Raw genomic sequence first — 22,126 nt, 5'->3', positions numbered from 1 at the left:
GGTTGGGCCAAGGCGGAAATGATCTCATCGCGGAGGGCGTGGCCAGGTAGGTATTGGTTTCTCCGGTCGGACGTCATGTTGCCCCTGCGCTGTCAGTTGGAAATTTTCCCGGGCGCGGGATGGCGCCTGCGCTACAAAGTAACAATTTTCGCTCGCGCGGGAAAGATGGGTGAAGAAGAAGCAGGAAGAGCGCCATCTTGTGTGAGGTATTTATACAGGGAAAAGGTAAATCTAGGGAGGAGGCATGGGGTGGAAATGAATAGAGCTCAGGCGTTTTTTTAATCGTCAGTTATTATTTGCTATGGCCAGGGCGCGCAGCTCCGGACAGGCACATCTTTGTGGCACAGCAGTTTCTGTTGACTCAGAGAAACTGCCAGTAGTAAACACTTCCCTTTACCCAGTGCTTATTATGTGCCAGGTATACAATAATATTTCAAACATTATAAGGTAGATGCTGATACGATTTTGTCACAATTTTTTAAAAGAGAGGAAGATGAAGCTCAAAGAGGCTAATGAACTCACTGGGGTCCTCACAGTTGGCAAGTCATAGAACTGGAGTTGATTCCTATCTCCGTTTGATTCCACAGCTGTGTTCTGGCCACTGTGTTCATTACCGTGACCATTAATTAAGTATGCAAGCATTGTGGTTCACGAGAGAGCTGGAGGGAACAGTAACTCATGGGAAAGTGTCAAGTGCTAGGCAAATATCTGTCTCAGGTAATGCCCAATAGCATTATCTCTGTTTTACAAACGAGGAAACTGGGGTTCAGAGGTCAAAATGACTTACCCAAGGTCAAGTGACTTGGGGGTGCAGCTGGAGCCTGAACTCTCATCTGTTTCACACTTAGCTACACTTTCTAATCTATTTAGAGCATCAGCTCTCAATGTATGGTACCCAGAGCAGCAGCAATAGCCTCACCTAGAAACGTATTAGAAATGCAAATTATTCAGCCCCACCCCAAACTTACTAAGTCAAAGACTCAGGGTTAGGACCTGGCAATCTGTATTTAACAAGCCCTCCTGGTGATTCTGATGCATGCTTACGTTTGAGAACTCTCTGATCTAGATCATATATAAACTGTTCAAGGATGGTCTTTTGAATACAGTTATAACCCAAAAGATGAACTAAAAAACGTGATTTGCTTCTTAGCAATCAAAAGAACAACTTGTATGAGGGTAAGAGCTTTTTTTTTTTTTTTTGTTATCATAGGCAATTAATGAAACACTCACCAAGGGAGCAGAATAAGTGTGTAGTCAGCTTTTAGGGGCAGAGTCAATGTCCAGGCTACTGACTGTCCCTCCACAGCCCACCTCAGCTGTTCCTGGTGCATGTCTGTGATGGTTAATACTGAATGTCAACTTGCTTGGCTTGAAGGATGCAAAGTCTTGTTCCTAGGTGTGTCTGTGAGGGTGTTGCTAAGGGAGATTAACATTCAAGTCAGTGGACTGGGAGAGGCAGACCCACTCTCAGTCTGGTGGGCACCGTCTAATTAGCTGTGAGCATGGTGAGACTAAAGCAGGCAGAAGAAAGTGGAGTAAGCAGACTCACTGAGTCTTCTGGCCTGCATCTTTCTCTCCGTTCTTCCCACCCTCGAACGTCTGACTCCAAGTTCTTTAACTTTTGGACTCTTGGACTTACAAAACAGTGATGTGACAGGAGCTCTGGGGTCTTCAGCCACAGACTGAAGGCAGCACTATTGGCTTCCCTGCTTTTGAGGTTTTGGGACTCAGACTGGCTTTGTTGCTCCTCAGCTTGCAGACGGCCTACATGGGACTTCCCTTTATGACTGTGTGAGTCAACTCTCCTTCATAAACTCCTCTTCATATGTACATCTATTCTATTAGTTCTATCCTAGGAATCCCTGCCTAATACAATGTCTTTTCTGAAATTTCCGAGTTTTGTTGCAAATGTGAATGAATGCACATATATACAGATTTTTCCCTTTTGTGTGTAAAGAAAAAAATACAATACTGCTCTCTATATTAATGTGCAATTGGCTCTATTTTGTGTCACCACTATCCTAGACATCTGCCTAGGTTAACATACAAAGATTGGCTGCATTCTTTTTTCTTTTGGACAGTTTTATTGTGGTATAATTTATATTTCATAAAATTCCCCCATTTTAAGTATACAGCTCAAATAAATGTACAAGTTCTTTGTAGTAAATTCATAGAGTTGTGCAACCGTCACCACAATCCAATCTGAGAGCAAATCTTTTTAGGGATCATCATCCCTAAAAGAAACCTTGTGCTCACTCATGGTGACTCTCCCTTACCCGTCAGCCCCAGGCAACCACTAATCTTTTTGTCTCTATGGATTTGCCTGTCCTGGACATTTCATATAAATGGAATCATGAAATATGTGGCCTTTGCATAAAGCTTCTTTCACTTAGTATCACGTTTTTGAAGTTCATCCATGCCATAGCATGCACTTTGTTACTTTTATTGCTGAGTATCCCTTCGTTGCATGGGTATACCATATTTTGCTTATTCATTCACCACTTGATGGGCACCTGGGCTGTTTCCACCTTTGGCTGCTATGAATGATGCTGTAAGCTTTCCCGTGCAAGTCTTTGTGTCTGTTCCTGTTTTCCTTTCTCTTGGGTGCATTCATTTTAGTGCAGGCTTAGTTTCAATTGTCTAGAGGTATCATAAAGTATTTAAACTTTTACATAATTGGGACATTAACTTTGTTTCTTCGCTGTCTTTGGTTATTATAAGAATGCTGCCATGGGTATTTTTGTTTGTGCTATTATTTCTGTAGCATCAAAACACACAAAAAAGCGTAAACGTTATGAAGAATACACATTTAAAGTCTTCATCAGCTTTAATAAACTTCCAAACACCAACAGGTAAGGCCCATAGAGAGGAAGGGAATACTGCTAAGAAGTCAGGGAAGGTGTGGCACGCATGTGTCAAGGGCAGGACACAGAGGCTGGCTGGGGTAAGGTCACTTCCCAGCCCTGTCCTTCAGAAGCTAAGCCCCAAGATTGAGGCAAAGCCCAACATACTTTGCTGCCATAAAGGAGAACCCGTGGCCTAGGGGACCAATCTCTGGGAAGCTAAGAGCAAAATCATTTGGAAACAAGGATTTTATGGAAGTAAGAACACTGTTCTTTCGTCTCTTCCACCAGGAGGAGGAGTCCTAGAGTATTTCTGTATTCAGAGATCCTGTCATACTCTTGTCCCCAGTGACATCACTGAGACTTTCCAAATCAATGGTGCCCACTTACAAAGGCCCTGGGTCTTGCTGAGGGCCTTCCACAAGAGGAATCTTCTCAGTACAATTAAACCTTCCTTTTGACATAAAAGCTCTATCCTCATTCAAGAACGAGTCCAAAAACAAAAAGTTGTACAAATTACTCAACATTACCAAGGAGCCCATGTATTAAATTCACCCTCCTACAGTGAAACGGTAGGTCATTGGCTTTTGCAAGTATGGAAGTCCTGGCTCAAAGGAACTGTTTGCCCCCCTCTAGGGAATGGGTGAATGTGCAGCGTTTGCTTCAATTTAAAGTGTTGATTTCTGTCATGTTGATAACCTTAATAACGGCTCCTTATTTAACTAAGTGCCTGGCACTGTGCTAAGTCTTTTGAATGTCTTATTTTGCTAAGCCTTTCAATAATCCTGTGAGACAGATAAAAGAAACCCTATTTTACAGAACAGGAAGCTGAATCTAAGAGAGAGAAAATGACTTGCCCAAGGTCACACAAATGACAAGTGGTGGAACTTATTTGAGGATTTCAAGAGAATTTCCAGGAGTCAAGATGCAATGCCGAGTGTGAGTAAACTGCATTAGTCTACTCACTGCTTGACAAGGCAGCTTTTGATGCTTAAGAAGAGCATCTACTCCTGCTTCCCATTCCAACACCTCCCATCAGCTACAAGATAAACTCGTGACTTGATGCCATAGTCATCCTCCAAGATGGTCCTCAATGATCCTGGTATCATGGTGGGCACACCACTCCTTCTACATTGAATAACCCACTCAGGAGAAATCAAGCCTCCATGTTGTGAGGACACCTAAGCAGCTCCATGAAGAGGCCCATGTGGAGAAGAACAGAGACATTCAGCCAAGATCCAGCACCAATTTGCCAACCTTGTGTGTGAGCTCCCTTGAAAGCAAATCCAAGCATTCAGATGACTGCAGCCCTGACTGATGTCAAATGTAACTGCAGGGGAAACCCTGAGTCAGAAGCACCCAACTGAGCCATGCCCAGATCATGGATACAGAAACTATCAGAGATAATAAGCAATATGATGTTTTAAGCCGTTCAATTCTGGGATGCTTTGTTACACAGCAATAGATAACTGACGAATACATCTTATCGTCCAGGTCTTTGTACCTTAGCCTCTGGCCATCTCTTCCCTCTCATCACCCTTGCTAATCCAACTTGAATCATTAATGCCAGATAGTTAAAACTTCTGTAAGGATATAAAAGACACACAGTTCTCCTATCCTTACTGGCTTTTGCACAGAGTGTTTTCTCTGTCTGGAATGCCCTTTTATTTTTATTATTTGGGAAACCATCCTTAAGCTCTTTCATATTCAGATATCCCCACTCAAGTGATGCCTTCTTTGATTCCTTGATTCAGATACAAGTCCTCTCTCCTCCTGGGTGTGCCCCTTGTACATTGTGCATAGAAATTCCAACACTTTCTACAGAGACCCCAAATTGTTTTCTGCTCTGTCAGTCTCTTCTGTAAGACTGCGAGATCCCTGAGGACAAGACTGTTGTTGACTATTGACTCATCTCTGAGCCTCCAGAGTGTAACTCAGTGCCTGGCATGAAGAAGCACAGAGTGGGAGCTTGGTTAATGGGGCAAATAAATGCTGGAGGAATATGCCACCTTCTCTATGGAGTGCCCATTGGATGTGAGTTAACTACATGCTATGACGACCAGCTTATACCTTCTTGGGCTGAGAAGCAGGTGGTCACTTGCCAAGGATGGGCACACTTCTCATTAGTGCAGGAACTCAGAAGCCATCTATGGGCAGGGGACCAATTAAGCCTTCGATGACATCATCAGTCCACACACTTTCAGCTCTGATGAGAGAAGACGACTGCGTTAGGTTGAGAAAAACTCTCTTCACTATCTGTGCTTTTTTTCCCCCTAAGTTTTCCCAATGAAGAGTAACTTCGGACTGGGAAAAAGTCATCTCCCAAGTATAAGTTGTGCAGCAGAGTTAAAAAGATAGGAGGCTGGCAAACTCATCCTCAGGTTTAACAACAACAACAACAGCCCTGATCTGCAGTGTGTGCCAGCTGCTGTGGTGTCTATACTCCCACCGTGACCAATTTCTAGCTAACAAGTATTTAACAAGCAGGCAGTAAAAATTCCTGGATACTTAACAACCAGCTGTCTCTGGCTGGCAGGCTCCAGCCCACACTGAGGGGAAGACAGCTCAGCAGGAGGGCAGGAGCTCCCCAGCTGCCGGGATGGGCACCCAGCTTGGCCGTGGAAGAACCCTGCGGCCTTGGGCATGTTACTTTAATGTCTGGGTCTTGGTTTCTCATCGGTACAATGGAGATAATTATAGAACTGTCTTGGGATTGTCTTGGGCATTATAAGAGCTAATACATGAGAAGTGCTTAGCATACTTTTGTGCTTGGGAAACAGTCAGCACATGTTAGCTGCTATAATCATAGAACAGAATGGGAAACTCATTTGGAGTGAAAAAAAAAAATGGATTCCAGTCTTGGTTTTGACACTGACTCTCTGTGTGACCTTGGACCATTGACTTCAACTCTCTGGAAATTAGAGGCCTCATCAGTAGAATGAGGCTGGTGAGAAGCCCAGGTGACCTAGGTGGGCGCTTGCTACGTGCAGGTCACTACACCACATTCTCTGCATCTATCATCATTGCAATTTTTGCCACAAAACCTACGGAGTGGATTCTAACACGATCCTCATGTTAAAAGTGGGAAACTGAGGCTTAGAACAGTAATTGGGTCAAAGTCATATATCTAGTAAGGGCTGTTTGAACCCAGGTTGCCCCAAACCAGCAAGCTGTAAGGCCCATTTCATTCATCAGCAATAAGTGTTAAATGACATGGTGCAGCAGAAACATTTTATAAACTGTAAAGCAGTGGCAAACAATGGGTATTCCTTGAATATTGAAAACATACTTGGAGTCTTTATTTCATGCCAGGTGGCAGGCACACAGTGGGGGACGTGGCAGGCCCCATCCCAGGTCTGGTGGGCCTACCTTTGAGGAAAGGGGATAGACTACCTACAGCAACTAGCAGAATCGAGTCATCCACAGCAGTGCAAACTGGAAAGGAGTTGGAATTCTTGTTGTCCAAACGTTGTAAATGAAAAGCTAACAGGATTCACACCTCTGACTGGCACAAGGGACCGAGGTGTAAAACACCACTGTCTGCTGCGTGTTCTCAGGGAGCTGGAATCCTGAAGGTGGGAAGGGAGCAGATGTCCACCAGGCACTGGGCCTGGCTTCTAGATGTTGATCTCCCCTTACCCTCCCCACAGCCCTGTGCAATGGGGATTGTTTTCTGTGTTTCTCTCTGGACACAAGGGAGGCTCAGAGAGAGAGCGTCACCTGTGCGACATCACACACACCTGTTGCAGATGTGTGCAGCGTGTGCCCTCCTCCCTGAGTCCACTGATCCTTCCTCTCTCCTGCTTTTCCCAGCCCTGTGTCACATCAGCAAAGGGGACAGAGCTCTGTATCACCTTGGATGGGCTGAAGCAAAGGACACTGGCAGAGAGGACATGTGATGCCTCGAATCCACCACCTTCTTCCTCATCACCAGTTGCTGGCTGCTGATGGTGCTCTGATTCTCAGAGACACTGCCTCATTCTAGCTCTTCTCCCAGATCCCAAATTATCTCTCAGAGCAATATGCCTGCCTGAGTAAGGAAACAGTCCCATCCTGTCTTAAGACCTTTGTCCTTGTTATACTGCATGACAGATGCCACTTAGCTATTCAGCTTTTTAATAAAAAGACAGTTTGATATAACTTGCTTTTTCCCTCTTCTAAGTTTAAAATATTAATAAATCCATCTGAGAGATTTACCTTGAATGGATCTCCCAGTAGCTCAACCAGCCAGACGGTCACCCATGCACCTGCTCAGGCACCTGTGGATCTATCAGACATGTCTTGGCAGACCCTGTGCTGGAGGTCAGAGAGAACAGGAGAGACATTATTTGTCCTGTGGGGCTCATGGTCTCTGGACCCAGAAGCCAGGAGCCAGAACTGCAGTGGGCTGAAGCGATCAGAGCAGAGGCAGTGATGAAAGTGTCATTGTAGCCTACTCTCCCCAGCTTGCCTAGAAGGACAAGACAGCACAGTAGCTAGGAGGCCAGGCAGGGTCATGGGAGAGTGTTTTTGGACTGAGAAAGACTTTAACACATTGATGGGTTGAAAGAGAAGTGGTCAGAGGCACTAGACTGGCTGGAGGAACAGGGGAGAAAGGTCAGGCATGGAGAACAGGAGGAACACCAAGGAACTGGGGATTCTGGTGCGGAAAGGATGAGACCTCTATTTGCCTTCATGGGAGAAAGTGCTGAAACAGAAGGGGTGAAAAAAAATTGCAATTTTGATGTTAGTCAGCCTAGGTTCTGGATCCTAGGGGGAAAGGCCTTGGCTGTTAGCACCAGGATCCATGCTCACCCATAAGGTTAAGATGACACCATTATTTTCAGGTGGGGGTAGATTTAGGACCACCCTCCCAGTGCCCATTCTCCTTCACATTGCCTCCGTTCATGCTTATTGCTAGATCTCTCTAGCTATACCTCCCTGGGTGCCCCATTCTCTGTATTACCTCTGAGAATACCATTCTTTTTTTTTTTAAGTGCTCGTCAGTCTAAATCTCCTCTAATATTTATCCTCTGCACAGACAATTCACTGTGTATTCTGGATGCAGAACATTTCTCACAAATGGCGTTTCCTTGCTAATCGTTCAGAGAGGGCATCCACAGAGGTGGGTGAAGATGCTGACCAGTATGGTCTATGACCAGACAAAGGCCGATGCAACTTTTTCGTCATGTTACTCTGAAAAGAAAGGAAAATGATGACTTCCCTATTCTTTCCTTTGATCCTTGGAGAAAACTAAAATGTAATGACAAGTTCTCAGGTCAAAGAAAATGTGAAGAAGAGACAGGACATTCTATGTCTGAGATATTATAAGAAAATTATTCTGCACACTCCGAGCCTTTGGGCCAGGCCTAGAGGTTCAGAGTAGACAATCATGATGACACGTTTGTCTGTAAGGGGCTCAGGGACCACGGGCAAGGCAGACAATTACGGTGGCACAATAATATCCTGAGACAGTAGCCAGAACTACCTTCCCCCGTCTCACGCTCCTCCACCTCCTTGTACTCATTCACTTTCACTATCCAGAGAACATGGCCCTATCACTCAGGAGGAGACCATCTATAGCCAAGAAAAATTATTGGTAGAAGATTCCAAAACAAATCTTGAGACCCATAATGGAGTAAATTTCTTTAAAATTAAGGCTTATAATTGCAAGAGTCTGGAAATTTGAGACATAAAATACTTCCTCCTCCTCCTCCTTCTCTTACTCTCTTTTCTTCTTCTTCTTCGTCTTCTTCTTTCTAGTTAAAACATTTGACTCCATAAAAAGCCACTGTAATGGTTTGTTTCATAAACGTACACTGGGGAAAAAAAACACGCCTTCCACTCCAGACTTGGCAAACGTCCTGTAGGGGAGGTAAAGCAGGGAAGTAGGAGGAGAATGAAGAGAGCAAGGCACACATGAGTATTTCTAAGGGGACCCCAAGGTAGGTCTCCCAGCCTGAGTCCCAGGGAGAGAACCATAGACGCTTCAGATGCATGTTCAGAAACCAAGATCAGCTAGACTCTCATCTGGCACTCTGGAAGGAGACAGCCTTGCAAAGGCTCAGCAGTAACCTGGACATGGAAGACCAGCAGTTGTTGCAGGACATCTCTCTAGGCGGGCCAGACACTCGAGAGATGGCTTGTGGCCAGGGAAAGGGAGATGCAGAGAGCCTGGTGTGCCTCTGTCCTGGGAAAACCGAGTTGTGGATGTTGATGTGGACTCCTGAGGAGCAAGCGTATCAAGAATAAATAAAACCAATAAATCAAGTACAGGTGAGTGCTCTAGATGTCAGTAGAAGCCTCCACAAAGTTGGAAACCAGTAGCTCTTCCTAGATGCCAGGGTGGCATGTAAGGCCTCCACATTTAGCTCTCCCTCAGGAGAAGGGAAAGAGAAAAAGGAGAGTGAGAAATGTAAATGGATACAAATGAGATGGTGAAATTCAACAGTGACTGAGCGTACCCTGAACTGGCAAAATTATGTTTCCTACTATCCAGAGGAGATAGGGGCTCAAAGATAGAAGCTAAGTTTGGTCATAGAAAAATAAAGCCCCATTTTTGCCTGCCTCGGTTTGAAGTTGAAATCCGTACCCATTACACAAGTAGAAAGAAAGCAACAATACAGCATGATGAAATGAGAGTTTAGATGAAAGCAGGAGAAACAGCCAGACACACCTTCTTAGGGGGAAATTAGAAGTTCTTCTAACTGTTCTCCAATTCACCACAGTCATTAATGATGAAACAGAGCCAGAAGATCATTAGAGGCTGGGCACAGTGGCTCATGCCTGTCGTCCCAGCACTTTGGGAGGCTGAGGCAGGCGGATCACGAGGTCAGGAGATCGAGACCATCCTGGCTAACACGGTGAAACCCCGTCTCTACTAAAAAATACAAAAAAGTAGCCAGGTGTGGTGACAGGCGCCTGTAGTCCCAGCTACTCGGGAGGCTGAGGCAGGAGAATGGCGTGAACCCGGGAGGCGGAGGTTGCAGTGAGCCGAAATCGCGCCACTGCACTCCAGCCTGGGCGACAGAGCACGGTTCTGTCTAAAAAAAAAAAATCATTAGAGAGGATTGAATCCTGCTCTACTTACCTTACAGTTAGAAAACCTGAGATTCATGTGGAAAAGGATATGTTTAAGTCCATACAGATCGCCCAAGAAGAGTAAGGCTGGAAACCGTGTTTTCTGACAGCTGGCCGAGGGCTACTCCACTTTGCCGTGCTAATAACACACTTTTTTGGGTTTCTTCCCTTTCGTCTTTTGATGGTTTCGGAGAGTGAGCGGATGTAGAGAAATCTCTCCTGATTTGAAGGGAAAATGAACAACACGGTGAAAAAGACCTGGGTAATGATTAGTAGGAACACATAACCCCATTGGAATGTTCATCTGTGGTTAAGGTAGAAAAAAATTGACCCTGAAGTGTTTTGAGATGATCTGTAAGAGCTGAACTCAATGCTTGCACTTTCAAGGACTCTATCTGCCCTAAGAAGTGGTGGAAGTCTGGGAAGGACACATGAGTAGACAGTCCTTGAATCTCTTCCTAACTTGAATAGAAAAGATGATTGTGTTGCAGGTGGCAGACAGTCCCTGGCATTTGCACGATCGGTTAGACATTGAGGTCAGAGGTGGCTGTGGCTTTCAAAAGATGACATAATATGCTTTGTGGCAGCCTTTCTTCTTTGAGTGCAAAGTGCTGCCATCATTAGGATACATATGGGAGATAAAGTTGCCATAACTTGTAGATGGATTGAATGTTGGAGACTAAGCGAAAAAAGATAATCTAAGATTTAACTCTGTTAGGGTTTTGACCTGAGTGAGCCACTGGACTGATGATAGTGCCATATATTGGGATGTGCATTATTATTATTTGAGTAGGGATTTACAATCTATTCTGCAACCTTCCTGTACAAAATCCTTCTCCATGCAGAATAGGCTGCTCGTTTCACAGAAAAGGAGTTTTAGGCTCAGGAGATTGAAGTATCTTTTCTAAGATCACACAGGATATATATGGCAGAGCTGAGATTTTAACCTAGCCCTACCTGACTCCCAAGCTGGCACTCTGTTCATTACATTTGAAATGTCTGAAACATGGCCACCCAGATTAGTGGTTGAAAGCCATAGGGATTGGGTGATCTATTGTTCAAACTGTGTCTCTTTTGAAAGGGAAGGTGGAGAGGGATATTGATAATTAACCCAAATCGACAGGTAAACCCTGAGACTGTCCCTGGCAAACCCAAATCAAATGCATAGTCTCCCTACATAAGGGGTGACCACAGGGTCTCCAAGCCTTCTTTGTTGGTCTTATAAGATAGTGTTAGCCTGGATGGACTGTTGGGCTGGCCCCGTGAATACAGCCACAGTGCCCAGAGCATTTCTCTTTCAAGGGTTGTATTACACAGAACTGGAGCAATCATATCCATCATTCTCCCCTCCAGGCTGCGGGCTGACTGCAGAAAGGGTGAATCCTAGTTTATCACTGCTTCTTAGAGCAGCACTAACCTTGAAATAGGTTTGACACTCACGGTTTGGTTGAATCAATGGCCCACACTTCAGTGCTGTGGTTCAAAGGTGAGCCTCATCTCTGCGTGCTCTGGGCCATACCTTTATTTCTCATGATGGATGTTTAGTGGTAAAAAAACAACCAAACTATTTTCTTGCATGATACTCTCAATGTAGAATATTTCTGGCCACCAAAATGTGTGTGGGTTTTCCCTCACATTATGTCCTCACTGGAGCAATTCTCCAGTGGACATAAACTCGCTGTCTGCTATAGTTTGGTTTGTTCGTTCCCTCCAGACCTCATGTGGAAATTTAATCCCCAGTGTTGGATGGTGCCTAATGAGAGGTGTTTGGGCCATCAGGATGGATCCTTCCTGAATGACTTGGTGCTGTCCTCATGGTAATGAGTGAGTTCTCACTCTAGTAGTTCCCATGAAAGCTGCTTGTTAAAAAAGAGCCTGGCACTTTCTCTTGCTCTCTCTTGCTTCCTCTCTCACCATGTGGCCTCGGCACGTGCTGGCTGTCCTTTGCCTTCTGCCATGGGTAGAAGCAACCTGAGGCTTTCACCAGATGCCTGATCTTAAACTTTTCCAGACATTAGAACTGTGAGCCGAACAAACCTCTTTTATTTATAAACTATCCAGCCTCAGGTATTCCTTTATAGCAATACAAATGAACTAAGACAGTGTCCCACAATTCAATTCAATTCAATTCAATCCAATCCAATCCAATCCAATCCAATCACTAACTGAAGTTAGCCAAGACCCCACATGTTAAGGGCTTAGTCCTGTAAGGCCACCCCAACTTCAGGCCCCAAACTACAAGTCCCAGGTTATTACCTATACTTCTGAGTGACTGACTATAATTTGAGGTTCCCATGACCCCTTCCTTGTGTTCAATAATTTGCTAGAATGACTCACAAAACTCAGGGAAACACACAATGGTTTATAATTTGGTAAAGAATACAGATGAACAGCCAGATGAAGAAGTACAAAGGGTAAGATCCAGGGAAAGGAGTGAGGAGCTCTCTAGGTGTACCACCCTCCCAGCACCTCCACACGTTCAGCTACCTGAAAGTTCTCTAAACTCCATTGTTTAGGGATTTTTCTGAAGATTTTATCACATAGGCATGATTGATTATGAATTCAGTCCCCAGCTCCTCTCTCCTCTCCAGGGGCTGAAGATTCCAAGTTTCCAATCATGACTTGGTCTCTCTGGTGACAGCCTTCAATCCAAGAGCCCACTAACAGTCATCTCATTAGAAAAAAACTACGGTCCTATCATCCAGGATAGGTTCCAGGGGATTTAGGAGCTCTGTGTCAGACACTTCCTTCACTCAGGAAACTATAAAGGCTTTAGGAGCTCTGTGTCAAGAACTGGGGACAAAGATCAAAATACATATATTTTTATTATAAATCATAATATAATGGTGAGAAAGACAGCAACCTCTTAAAATATCAACAAATATTGATTATGGCCCTTACTTGGTAATAATAATTCCTTTACATCGTCTGTGAAAAATGTACCTACCTCTCATTTTGGAATTTTCCATTATTTTATTAATATTTTAAGTAACACGATATTAATAACATGCTATTATGTTAATCATAGTGACATTTATCTAGTACATTTATATCTGTTATGAAATTTAACTCTTTCAATATCCCTGTGATGAAAGAACCTATATTAGGTATTTATTATTTTATCTGTTCAGTGCCTTTCACTTCTGGGACCAATATTCCCATCCTAGAGACTCACATCTCACTTCTTCCTCCTACCAGCCTCTAACAGGTGGTCAAAAGATGAGCTGTGACCTTCCTCTAAGACTTTGAATCCCCAGGGCATGACTGAGAGTGTTGATCTAAAAACAGGAATATTACCCACACTAAGATAATCAGACTTCTTCCCAGGGAACTGAGGGCACAGTCCTTTCCTCTCTGCCAGTGAAGATGGGGAGAAGTGTCTAAGGGCTTTAGTCCTCACCATTCCAGTTTCTCAGAAAATGTTAGTTTTAAGAGCAAAAAAGTCGAGATGTGCAGAGTATAGATTAGAGGAAGAAGGAGAGTTGTGATGATGCTTGAGTCCTTGGATCCAGTAGACTTTGCCATGTTAGGAGTTTAAAGGCCCAGTACATCCCCACTTTTGATTAAGCCACATTGAGCTGGGTTTCTGCCATTTCAACCCCAAAAGTACTGATATACTGTCCTATATCAGTCACATAGCTGTCCTCATTTCACAGGTGAGACAATTGAAAGTGAGAGCCTCTCAGCGTCAGGGTTAGGAACCAGAAATTAGAAATAACTTGTGTTTCTTAGAGGTCAAGCCATATCTCTTTCTCACTATGCAGTACCTCCTTTCTTCAGGGGCCTTTTCTATTTGTGGACTTTTCCCTTATTAATAAAAGAAATATTTCCCTTCCCATTGACTTTCTCAAGGGTTATTTATTTTACTTTATTTCGGTGGTGAACTCTCTGCTTTCTGCCTCCTAGGATATCCTCATGTCCTCAGGCATTTGATAACGTGGTTTGTTCCTACTCCATTTCTTCTGTTTGATTAAGCTGTGACTCAGTTACTCTTCAGTCACTTGAACAAAATCAAAATATTATGATATAATATGAAAGCAAGATGGTTTCCAGTATGGAGAAGTCCTAAGATCTCAGGGAAACCCAAGTTCCATTTGGACTCAATCTTAGGCCAAGTAGGTGCCAAAAGAGACTGACGATTTGGATCCAAAGTGAGTCCAGATGTTCTTGCCATCTGTGGGTGGTGGGACTCAGCCATATGGAGTTTCCATGATGCAATAGGCCAACTAAATTCAGCTAAACCTGTGCTCTCATCATCTTTGCTGTCTCTCTTTTCCACATGGTCATCTGCTCCAGGACATGACTTTTATCAAGCTCAAATACAGGGCATTGCATGCACAAAACAGAAAGCCTCATTATAGTGATTTTTGTGAGTTGTTTTTCTCATCATCTGAGCCCTGTCAACTGGGAGAAATCCAGAAATGCACTTTGAAGTGAAATGTAACACTTGCAAAAATTCTTCAAAGAAAGTATTATTCCTCCTCTTCCTCTTCTTCCTCCTCTTCTTCCTCCTCCTCTTCCTCCTCCTCTTCCTCCTCCTCCTTCTTCTTCCTCTTCTCCTTTTCCTTCTTCTTCTCCCCTTCTTCCTCTTCCTCTTCCCCTTCCTCTTCCTTCTTCCTTCTTCTTTCTTCTTCCTTCTTCCTTCCCTCCTCCTCCTCCTCCTTCTTATTCCTCTCCTCCTCCTCCTTCCTCCTCCTCCTCCTCCTCCTCTTCTTCTTCTTCTTCTTCTCCTTCTCCTTCTCCTTCTTCTTCTTCTTCTTCTTTCTTCTTCCACTTCTTCTTCTTCTCCCCTTCTTCCTATTCCTCTTCCCCTTCCTCTTCCTCCTCCTCTTTCTTCTTCCTTCTTCTTTCTTCTTCCTTCTTCTTCCTTCTTCTTCCTTCTTCTTCCTTCTTCCTTCCTCCTCCTCCTCCTCCTCCTCCTCCTCCTTCTTCATTGAAAGGCAAACAGGCTCAGGGAGGTGAACTAAATGCTAAAATTCTATACCTTCAGCCCAGAAAATGTTTTTGCTTTCTAGGTGCATATGTTCCTCTGGTTCTAGGATACAGTCATCATTACTCTATCCAGTACCACAGAGTCAACATTTTCAAAGCTGAACTCATCACCCTTATCACCCAAACCTGTTCATTGTCTCAGCTGCTGGTCTGCCCATCCATCCATTCATTCATCCATCCATCCATCCATCCATCCATCCATCTACTCATCTACCCATCCATGTATTCTCTATCATCCAACTATACATTCACCCACCCATCTACCCGCTATTCATTCCTCCAACCATCCATCTATCCACCCATTTATACATCCATTTTTCATTTATTCAGCTGTTCAAGTCAGAAAATTGAGTGAACAGCAACAGTGCTTTAGAGATGAATTCAGGCTTGAGTTTGAACTTTATTCTGACATTAATGTAACTTCTTTCACTCCTTGTATCCATCTTGATTTCAATTACTTCATTTGTATAAAGAAAATTGTGATACTGAGTCAGACATCTGACACTGAACAAAAGCACTTATACTGCATTACACTTTTGGTAGAATAGAAAAAATGTGTGTACACATTATATAAGATAGTGGTTGGCACTTAAACATGTAATGAGTGATTATTATCATTACTATTTGTATTAATATTGTGACACCTACAATTGTGCATCTGTGTAAACCCCAGAGCACTCTGTACATGTGGATGTTTACGTACATACACATTCTGTGTTCACAAACTCACATATGTCAGTGTATAACAGACAGGCAAATCAATTAAATAAGATTGGCAAAGGAATGTGTCATTTTCTCCCCAAGGGGAGTCCTTGCAGCTTTACATTTGTGTAAGAGAATTTTAATAAATGTTAAATACACAGTTATAGGTCTTCAGAATAATTTTCTGAGTCATGTTCTTAATTAATTTTAATAGTAGATACTACTTATTCAATGTTTACCTTGCACTAACTCTGTGCTCAGTGCTTTATATATGCCAATTATTTAATCTTTGCAATAGCATTGGAGAATAAGATTTGGAGTCTTTGTTTGGTGGACAAGAAGGCCAATGTTTATAGCGATTAAGATTGTTGCTCCAGATTGCACAGTCAATCCATGTCAAGCTGGGAACCTACCTCTTTTTGTTTTGAGATAGGGTTTCACTGTCACCCAGGCTGGAGTGCAGTGGCACGATCATGGCTCACTGTAGTTTCAACCCCCCAGGCTTCCGCGATCCTTCTGCCTCAGCCTCCAAGTAGCTAGGACTACAGGTATGCACCGTATGTCTAACTAATTTAAAATTTTTTAATTTCTTTTAAATTTTTAAATTTTTTTTATTTTTTATATTTTTGAGATGGGGTCTTACAATGTTGCCCAGACTGGTTTTGAACTCCTGGGCTCAAGCAATCCTCCCTCCTCCACCTCCCAAATTTCTGGGATTACAGGTGTGAGCCACTGCGCCTAGCTGGGATTCTGTCTTAAGTCTAATTGCAGATCCTGGGCTCTTGCCCTCATGTGTGCCCTCACACAACAGAGAGCAGATTGTTATTAACAGACACCTCTGCCTTCAGGGTCTTTTTCTAATCGGTAGCTGCGGGCAGTTTTCCAACTCGGTGTCCCCAAGGTCACAATAGCAGTCGTATGTCTCTTTCTGATCAGGGTCAGCTGTTGCAAAGTGATGGATTTTCCCAGTCTCCCACTCGGCTCTGGAGGATGGACTTCACATCAAAATAGCATTTGAATAGGGCTTTGCTTCCCAAAGGATCCCAAAGCCACTTATCAGGGTTGCCTCCCCAAGGGTTGTCTTTCAGGCCTGACTACTGACTGTGAGCTAGGCTAAATACCCTGTTCTGGGGTCCCAGAAAAAGCCAAGATGGGCGATGCTGCTCTCTGCACCCTAGCATTGCAGTAGGATGGGAGGAGGAGTTAATAAATGAGCCAAGCTAGATCCATTTGATCCACTTCCAAGACACCCAATACACACACAGCCTTGGTTCTCCATATGAAATGGGATGGAGAAAGTTGTGTTTGCTAGAGCTCCTCTCAGGACAGAAATGTTTTAAATGGCATTCTCCAGCTACACTGCTTAGCAGAGCTGCTCTCTAAGTTGTGTGGTTCCATTTGTCTATTCATTTACTAATTGCATTCTAAGTGTATGCACAGACAGTACTGTTGTAAAGGTCTTACATGACCAATCTCATTTCATCTTCCCTACAACCCTATAGAGACACCATTATTATTTCCATTTTACAGATGAGGAAATAGCTGCAGAAAAGTGAAGTCATTAGTTTAAGAACATGTAGTCAGAGAGTGGATTTTGAACCTACACCCTTGACTCCAAAATCTGATGTTCGCCCACTCTGCAAGATTGCCTTTGACATCAGCAAGATGAAGAAAGATGCTGAGGTGTCTTGACAACTAAGAGTCCAGGGAAGATTTGGGAAGGTCATGCCCTATGGGGACTTGAGAATGTGCAAATGTTGGGTGAAATGCAATGTGATTCTTCCCTGGGATGGGTGAAATTTTGAGCTAAAAATCACAACAAAAATATCAATATATTTGATGTGACAGTATTTTGGGGGGAAGCTAGTGATACAGCTGGGTTTGTGCTGGAATTGGTAGGGGGTGAAGCAGCCTGAGAGGACGAGGGAGTCAGCAGCCACCTGGGTTACAGGAACAGTGCCAAACAGGGGTGAAAAGGGTACTGTTCATTCCCATTATACCGCCGAACCCACCATTAAATCTCTTCATTAACGAGGGGCATGCACATGTTTTGCTCGCTTAGAGAAGCTTTCCCTAACTAGTTTAAGCTCTGTGCAAAGTTCATGACATTTGGGATTTAAATTCCATTTAAGTGTTGCCAAGAGGAAGGTAAAAATCATACACACACCGCACAGAATGGCCCTTCAACTCCTACAGCATCAAAGCAGTTTAAAAAAATTCTCTAAAAAGACTCTGGGGCTTTTGCAAATTTCTCTTACAAAATAGCATTTTTGTCAGAAAGAGGAGAATCAGCAATGCATGAATTGAAATACTCTTGAAACCCAGATGGATTTTAAGATTGAGGATGAGAAATTGCTTCCCTAAAAGCCAATGAAGCCAGACCACGGAGTCTTTATGTATTTATTTTTTTTGAGGCCATTTCTGTAGGAAGTCAAAGTGCCCATTAGAAAAGTATTTAAAAACCTAGAAATCATGAAATAACAGGCATTAGGAAGCCCTGTAAATCAGTTTGAACTTCTCATTTAAATTGCCATTTTTTCCTGAAATCCTACGAGGTGGCCTCATAGGTGATCCCAAAGTTTTGTCAAGCCAGTCCTTGTAGCTATAAGGTAAAATCTGCTCTCTCTGATCATTTTACAGTGAAACTGTGCTGGACAAATGGCTGCTGACATTGTGAACAGGCTCTTCTGGTCTATTAATTTACCAGGGCATGTACTCACATAAAGGCCTGCCCATCTAGGGGATGGGATGCTACATAATTGTTGTCCTACATAGGTCTGATTAGTGCCTCGGGGGCTACTCTGGGATCAATCTTGTTTACTCCAACCTCATGGCTAAACAGACTGCCAGCAGGGCTCCAGAGGCTGAGGGGATATCCCTCAGAGGAGTTGCAAAAAGGTGCCCCAAGCACTTTGTGGTGAAGATTCCCCCTTTTCTTGCCACTCCTCCCCCAAGCACCCAGCATTAGGTGATGCAGGGCTCTGTTGCTCAGCACGTCTGCAGAGGGGAGCTCCACGCAGCCATGACCCAATCAGTCACCTCCAACCATGTCAGCAGACAGGGGAGGTTAGGTTTGGAAAAGAGGCATTCAATGAGCATTTATTGAACCCTGATTCAGTTGCTTTTACTTATGCTATTTTATTGAATTCTCTTAGAAGCCCAGAGCAGTTTAATTATTCCCATTTTTAAGCTGAAGAAATGAGGTTCAAGGAGAATAACAACTGGTCCAGCACATTCCTCTATAACACTGTCTCTTCAGATAAATGTTGGGGAGGATTATACAGATATAGCCCTTGAAGACAGAGACATACAGTTAACATCTCAGTGTATTTTCTGGCTAAAGAAAACATTTATTGAGTGCTTACTTTGCATTGGATACTATTCCATGTGCCTCACATGTGATAATTCATTTTACCCTCAGAAGAGCTCAACGATTTTATCCCTAATTTACAGATGGGGAAAAATACAGGCACAGCACAGAGAGACTGAGTAACTTGTCCAAAGTCACAGAGCTAATCAGGAGTGGAGCTAGGGTTCAAACTCAAACAGTGGGGCTCTGTATTCTTTCTCCCCACAACATTCTGTTAGGAAAAAATTCAAACATACAGAAAATTTGAAAAAAAAGGGAGAAAATCTACAGTGGACACCTGTGTGCCCACCCCCTAGATTCTGTACTTTTAAGCATTTTGCTGTATTTATTTTACCACATATCTGTCTACTCACCCATCAGCCCCTCTTAGTTTTTGATCCATTTCAAAGCAAGTTGCAGACATCAGTATACTCCATATCTAAACGCTCCAGCATAGATACCATTAATTAGAGTTCAAAATTCATTTACAATTCTTTTTTGAGATAAAATTTACATAGAAAGAAATATACAAATTTCTATTGTACCATTCATTGAAATTCAGCAAAGGTATACACCTGTGAAACACAAACCCTCTCAAGGCATAGGACGTTTCCATCACCCCAGAATGTTTCCTCACACTTTCAGGAAACCACTGTTCTGAGGTTTTATTTTTATTTTTTATTTTTTTATGTTTTGTGTGTGTGATGAAGTCTTGCTCTGTCACCCAGGCTGGAGTGCAGTGATGTGATGGCAGCTCACTACAACCTCCGCCTCCCGGGTTCCAGTGATTCTTCTGTCTCAGCCTCCCAAGTAGCTGAGATTACAGGCATGCATCACTACACCCAGCTAATTTTCGTGCTTTTAGTAGAGATGGGGTTTCACTATGTTGGCCAGGCTGGCCTTGAATTCCTAACCTCAAGTGATCTGCCCACCTCTGCCTCCCAAAGTGCTAGGATTACAGGTGTGAGCCACCATGCCCACCCTGTTCTGACCTTTTAGAATTGTAAATATGCTTTTCCTCTTCCAGAACTTTATAGAAGTGGAACCACACAGTGCGTGCTCTTTCACGTCTGGCTCCTTCAGTGCAGTGTAATGTGTTTTAGATCCATCCACCTTGTTCCTACGTCTGTAGTTAGTTCCTTTACGTTGCTGAGTAGTTTCTCATAACGTGAATACATCACAGTTGGTTTATTCATTCTCTTGTCGATGGGCACCTGTGCTGTTTCTTCTCATCCCTTTCTTCTGCTTTTTTGAATAGGATTGCTGTGAGTGTTTGTGTACTAGTTTTTCTGTGGAAGCAGGCTTTCATTTCTTTTGGGTTTAAACTTAAGAGTGGAATTCTTGGGGCAAAGGGTCGATTTGTGTTCAGTTTTATAAGAAACTGCCAGACCACTTTCCAAAGTGGTTGTGTACTTGTACATTTCTGCTCAGCAGCCTGTCATGGTTCCGGCTTGGATGCTAAGATTAAGCAGTATACACTGCCGCCTCTCCAAGTAGGAGGCTAATAAATATTTGCAGCAGAATGAGCTCAATAAAGGTTAGGAAGAATGAATGAGGTATCAGCAGGGATGACACCTGGCAGGCCAGGGGGGAATCTGTTTTCAGCTCTTCAACTTAATTTTCTTAACGAATATCACTGAGGCTGCCCCAGTGTGACTACAAAGCCAGTGTACATAGAAAACTTGCTGGATGTGTGGTTCCCAGGTACATAAACCCTTTATGTGTGTGTGGATGTGTATAAACAAATAAGTGTGTGTGTGTGTGTGTGTGGATGTGTACTCCACAACCCTTCAGCCTTGGAGTTAGGAGCTATATTTTGGCCTATTTTATAGATGAGGAAACTGAGGCTCTGGGAGGGTGAATGACTCACCCATGGGAATTCACCAAAGGAAAAGCCAATATGTGATTTGATCCCACTTCTGTTTGACTTCCAAATCTAAGCATTTCTTACTGTATTCTAAAATATTCTGCTGTGAAGAAAGACAGGTTGAAAGAACGTAAGGGGAGCTGAGATGGAGCTGAACACGCTGTGCCCCGTGGTGCCCCGATTCCCGGGAAATCCATCACAACCAGAAGGTATCTAGGGCCACGGCGATGGGCACAAGTCTCCTTGGCAACTTTGCTGCTACAGATTTCATCCTTAAAGGGAACTTAGAGCTATTGCAAATGCAGAGACAGAAAATACTGTACAATTAGCAATGAACTCTGCAACAAGTGATTGCAACTTGGATACAAAGAAGTAACCATCTTGACACAGACAGTCATAGAAACAAATAAGAAAACAACCAGCATGGGACACAAGGAAGTGGGAAGTCATGTCCTTAAGGGCAAAAACTGGAAACTACCCGTAAACAAGGACTAGTTGTAGATAAAACGATGGTGCACTCATGCCACGGAGCTCTGCGCAGCCCGTGAAAAACAATGGGGACAATTTCTGTGAACTCATATGAAACAATGACCGGTATACGTTTAAAGTAGACATACACATATGCACACACCATTTCAAATATTTTATGTAGAATGTGAGGTTATTTGTGTTAAGAAGAATTCTTTTCTGCTTGTAAATACACAGCACATTTCTGGCAGGACATACCAGGAATTCTCAGCGGTTACTTCTGGAGGGTTAGAAAGGAGAGTTGAGAGGAAAGGGAGAGTTTTCCTTCTTTACACGATTCTGAATTCTTTGCATTTTTTTTTTAACACTGGCAACATGCAGAAATAATTATAAAAAGGGATTCTGAAACCCGAGGAAAGAAAACAGAGGAGGAGTCCGGTTTGTGTAGAACAGAGGCAATTTCCTTTGACCCACTTGGCAAATTGTGTTGCCAATTTCTGGTAAGGAGGAATTGGAAATGAATTCCGGAAACACTTAGGCATTATTTATATCTTTGCCTGGAGATAATTTTGCTTGTTGGACCTTACAGCATGCTGTCTGAGGTTCTGACACTGCACCACTCCAACAAATCTTTTCTCGTTTAATATTCATTAAGTACCACTTTAACCAAACCATCTAAGTACCGATATGGTAGCTCACCTCCAGTGGGCTATGGCTGTGAGTATCCATGCCCTGGTGCAGTCCTCATTCTTTCAATGTAGGCTAGTCATACAGTCTTGCTTTTGGCCAGTGGAAATTGACACTGAGGAACTTCCAATAGTGGGTCTTAAGTAGCTTTGAAATTTC

The sequence above is a fragment of the Theropithecus gelada genome, chromosome 6 (genome assembly GCF_003255815.1).
Source record: "Theropithecus gelada isolate Dixy chromosome 6, Tgel_1.0, whole genome shotgun sequence".
NCBI classification, from domain to species: Eukaryota; Metazoa; Chordata; class Mammalia; order Primates; family Cercopithecidae; genus Theropithecus; species Theropithecus gelada.
Note: the sequence above shows the minus strand (reverse complement) of the source record.